The following is a 4524-nucleotide window of genomic DNA, read 5'->3' as shown; positions in this document are numbered from 1 at the left end:
CCTCCCAACCTGACCAAGAACATGAAGGGGTCGTGAAGCCCGTGGGAGGGGACAGACCTGGCCACTTACCATTCTCTCCAGGCCCCTTTCCCCCAGCCCCGCTGAGCCTCTTCCCCGGGCAGGAAACACCCCTCCCTGGTGGTCATTGTGCCCCACAGGGCTCTGGTGGACCCGGCCGATGGGCGCCTGCGGACCCCCGGAAGCCCACCTTTGCACTGTTGTCAAACAGGTACTGCAACCTCCTGGTCTTGCAGAGACTGCTGTTGCTGCACTGGAGACTGGGGACCATGCCCAGGTCAGCCATCCTCCTGGCTGCACCCCAAAGCCCTCCTCCTGCCTGGAGCCGGCTTTCCTCAGGGTTGGGGGCTCCGTCCTGCGGGCTGCTCCCACTCCAGCTTCCACAGTCTCCTGGCCCCCTCAGGACAGCCTTTCCTCCAGCTCACGAGGCTGAAGGTTCTGGAAGGACACCATGGACGGCTGCTGGAGTAGATCAGAGAGGGAAATGAGGCAGGTGTCTGAGAGGACCAGGCACAGGTCTCCTCGTGTGGGGCCCGGTCCCCTCCCGGATCTGCATGCTTCCCCTGCCGCCCACGCTCTGTACCCCAGCCGGGACTCTTGCACGCGCCCAGAGCCCAGATGCCCATCTGTAACGAGAGCGACCTCAGGTCACAGCGAAGGGCCCGAGGAAAAGCTCCGTCCCCACCCCTGCTGCTCCTGGCATTTCAGAGATCAGGGGCCTGCCCTCCCAGCATGGGCCCAGAGTGTGTGTGCGGGGGCAGGGGGGGGGGCGCGGGCAGAAGGATTTCAAAGGAGGAGCCGCCGCTGCCCTGCACCCCTCCCATCTTGGGCTTTGTTCTCCGAATTCCCACAGCAAGCCATGCAGTAGCCCCTGGCCCTTCCTTCCAGTTGCTCCCCTTTGGGATGGGAATGTCTGTCCTGTGCCCCATCATTGCATTCGGGACAGCTTCACAGCTGGAGAGGAGTCTGCCTCAGCATGAACGTACCTGGGGTCTCCCCCCACCCCTGACTTAGATGAGATTTAGATCAGACTTTGGACTCCCCTCCCCTCCCCCCCCACCCCACAGTCTGGACCCTGGAAGAGTCTGGAAACCCAGGGCTGACCATGATCTTACAAAGTCCCCCCTCCAACCTTCTCTGAGGTTCTCCTCCAAATCTGACCATCAACCCTTTCTTCACATTTCCCCCGAAAGCAGTTGTGGTCACCCGGGTTCACAGCTCTAATTCTCCAAATGCAATGGCAAACCGGTGTGTTAAGAACACTTTGAAAGGAAATGGCTTCCAAGAAGACGGGCCCGCAGACGCGTAAACACACAGAAGGTGTCAGCACACGGGCCTGCACGTACCGTCACACAAAGTACACGTCTAGGTGGTCACTGTAAAACTCCTTCCACTTTGCTGTATGTTTGGAAATTTTTACTTAAAAGGTAGGAAAGAAACCCAAAACACAATCAACGGACTCAAAAAGTAGAGCTTAATGGTATAGATACTAATTATAATAAATATATGAGATCAGGGTAGCTACACAAATGTTTCTGAAACACACACACGCACACAAAAATGCACATCTGTAAGTGCCATTCAGCGCAGGTCCCTGACCGGAATGTGAGGCTGTTGCCACAGAGCTGGCGGGCCTGAGCGGGGTGGATGTCCAAATCAGAGCGCTGCTCTGAGCAATCGTCAGGAGCAGAGAGGACAGAAGGGGCCACGGGCCGCGAGCACAGGGGCACGGGGAGGGGCCCACAGCAGGCCGTGCCCAGGCAGCACCCCTCATCCCCGCCTCCCGCAGTGCAGGGGGGCGCTGAAAGGTGGCGCCCCGGGCAGCATCGGGACTAGACACCAGGTCCAAACAGAGCGAAAGTCCCGAGGACCGTGCTTTATAGCAGCCACGTGGGGCCAGGACGTGGGAACTCACCGGGACAGGGCCTCCTCCTCACACCCCACCCACCCCAGCCTGAAAGGCCCAACCAACAGACTTCATATGTGAGGCCCCACCACCCCCGCCTCTGCTTCTCCTTCTAGACCGAGTACCTGCTCCCTGCGGCTCCCCAGGTCAGGCATCCTCTGAAATCCAGGCTGTGAAAACACTTTCGAGACGATAAATAGCTACACTGGATGAGAGACGAAGGAAGTGCCAGCCAACAGCACTGGGCCCTGTGGTCTTGGGGGTGGGGGTGGGGAAGTTGCAGTCAGAGCTTAAGTCCGAGATGGGCCAAGTTCCGGATCTCCCCAGGTCTGGGTAAGGCGCCCCCCGCAGACTGCGCCTGGCCTTGCCGCAGCCCAGCCTGGGTCCCTGCGCCTCACGCTCCCGCCTGCGCCCAGGCCCGCAACCCCACCCCGGAGCTTGGCCCCGACTCTGCGCCCCCGCAGCGCCCGGCTTGTGTCCCCCGCCCGCATCAGCACCCCGGCCAGCGCCCAGGCCCCGGCGCCGGGCAGCGCACGCACCCTAGCCTGCGCTCTGCTTGTGCCTGCAGCCCAGCCGCGCCCTCCTCCCAATCCGCGCACCCTCCCCTCCCCCACCCGCGCCGGTCGTGCTACCTGTCTCCGCCCCCCGGTGCTGTCCATCCCGGTGAGGGGGGGGCGTACCTGCTCGGAGCGGGCCCGTGTCCCCGCGTCACTCGCGCCGCTGCGCAGGACCGCCAGCTGGCCCCGCGGGGCCGCCCGCATCCTGGGCTGAGTGCGCGCCCCGCGCAGTGCCCCCCGCCCGCCCGCCCCGCAGCGCGCTCTGCGTCACTGGCCGAGAGCTCAGCCTGCGGAGTCCCGCGCCCGCGAGAGAGCCAAGGACGCGGGCTCCGAGACGCCCTACCTGCCGGGTTCCGCCTTCCCGGAGACCCCTAGACCGGGCTCTCAGGCAGGCGCTTGCCTCCCGAGGGGCTAGCAGCCAGCTTCTCTTTGAAAGGCTGGGCAGCAGCAATTCTCCCCAAGCCCTGCCGGCGCTGGGCTGGGAGGGGAGGTGGGGGGTGGGGGCTCAGGTGGTAGGCAGGGCAGGAGACCCAAGTGGGCCTGGGGCCTGGGTGAGCCACCTCCCCTCCAGGCCTCAGAACCTCCTCCACCAAGATTCCTGTGGCTACCCTCACCCCAGTCTTCCTGGCAGGGCCCAAAGCCAGGAGGCCGTTCCGGGTCAGGCAGGACCGGTCCGCAGGGGCCTGAAAGCTCTCACCACAGAGCAGCCAGGTGGTAGGTGCTGGCCATGGGGCCCCACAGATGTCCAAACTCCTCCCTGGTTGCCCTGGTCCTTCTCAGTCCTCCTGACTGGAAGAACCATAAGGAATTCTGAGCCCCCCCCGCCCCTCCCCCCGGCAAAAAAAGCTGATCACAGCTTGCCTAACGGTCCAAACCACCCCCCACAGGGCTCTCACCTCACAAAGGCCACTGCCCTCTCCTTCCCAGCCACCAGCCCACAGTGCCCCGCAGCCACTCCTGGGCCTCTCTGACCAGGGGGCGGGGCACTGCGGCTGACCCCCGGCTGACTGGCCACCCTTTCACTTCCTCCCCCGGCTGTATGACCTAGTGTCCAGATTCCTGCCCACAACATCCTCCACCGGAAGGCCCCCAGCCTTTATCTGGCCCTGCCTCTCCACAAAGGAGCCAGCCACAGTGCTATGGGTCCACGGGACCCCTGCCGCACCGTCCCACCCCCTGGAGATCTGTGTGCAGCTTGGGGAACGTGTCAGGACCCATCAGAGCCCCTTGTACAGGCCAGTACTTGATGGATTTCTCAAGACACTTCGATAGGCACAAAGGTGGCTGGAGCCCTCCCCGGAAGCAGTTAGCACCAGGAGGCAGAGAGTGGGCGGCAGTGAGCAGGACCACCGCAGATACGAGACTCTCACCTGCAGGAGGCCCGCCCACCTGTCACTGCGGCATTCTGGGTCCGCCGGCTCGGGCATTCGACAGGTGCCCGCCACAGGAGTTAGCTCGCTGCGGCTGCCGCCGCCTGGACAGCGGTCTTAGGCCCCAGGTAACCGGCCGAGGCAGCAGAGACCCGCCAGTGCGTGCGGCTGTGTCCAGGCCCCCGCCCCGCGCTCCTTCCCTGGGCTGCCTTCGGGCCTGCGAGCCATCTCATTGACGAAAAGCGCACAGTGTGTGCGTGTGTGTGCGTGTTAATATTTCATGACACGGTGACAATTGCAGAGCTCTGGTGGGTGGCACGGACGGACTGCCTTTTGCTTCCATGTATCCCAGGGCCTCTGTGGGAACATCGGCTGAGGGGAAGTCGTTCATGAAACAGGCTGCTGACCCAGCATCTGTGCTCACGCTGTCCCCCATGTGGCTCCTTCCTTTCTAAAAAGAAACCACACATTTCACAAGAAGGCCACGTTCCATCTGCCAGGACACCATTGCAAGAGCACTTATGAAACATCCTTCCCATAAAAATAAAAAGGCATTTGACCATAAAGCAGGAACACAGCAAGTACTGATGTTGATTGTGTGTTGTCTCAAGTTCAGATAAAGGAAATGCAAAGCAGAGGACTTTTTCCGACACGGACAACATGCCCTAGATAA

At 62.4% G+C, this 4524-nt stretch overlaps 1 long non-coding RNA gene across 2 annotated transcripts; it reads right to left on the bottom strand.

The window, feature by feature from the left end:
- Positions 1-214: 214 nt before the first annotated feature.
- Positions 215-3501, bottom strand: LOC145716590 (uncharacterized). 2 transcript variants are annotated; one of them, XR_014139385.1, is made up of 4 exons: positions 3378-3501; positions 2605-3270; positions 2050-2179; positions 215-480 (listed from the first exon to the last, which is right to left on the bottom strand). It is a non-coding gene; the product is annotated as an uncharacterized LOC145716590 (long non-coding RNA). The 2 variants fall into 2 exon arrangements; XR_014139387.1 differs by having other exon boundaries at positions 2825-3270.
- Between the last annotated feature and the right edge of the window lie 1023 nt (positions 3502-4524).

Source organism: Leptonychotes weddellii, chromosome 1, assembly GCF_054177405.1.
Source record: "Leptonychotes weddellii isolate Sample4059 chromosome 1, ASM5417740v2, whole genome shotgun sequence".
Taxonomy (NCBI): domain Eukaryota; kingdom Metazoa; phylum Chordata; class Mammalia; order Carnivora; family Phocidae; genus Leptonychotes; species Leptonychotes weddellii.
The sequence above is the reverse complement of the archived record's forward strand: the minus strand, read 5'-3'. Positions and strand labels throughout refer to the sequence as shown.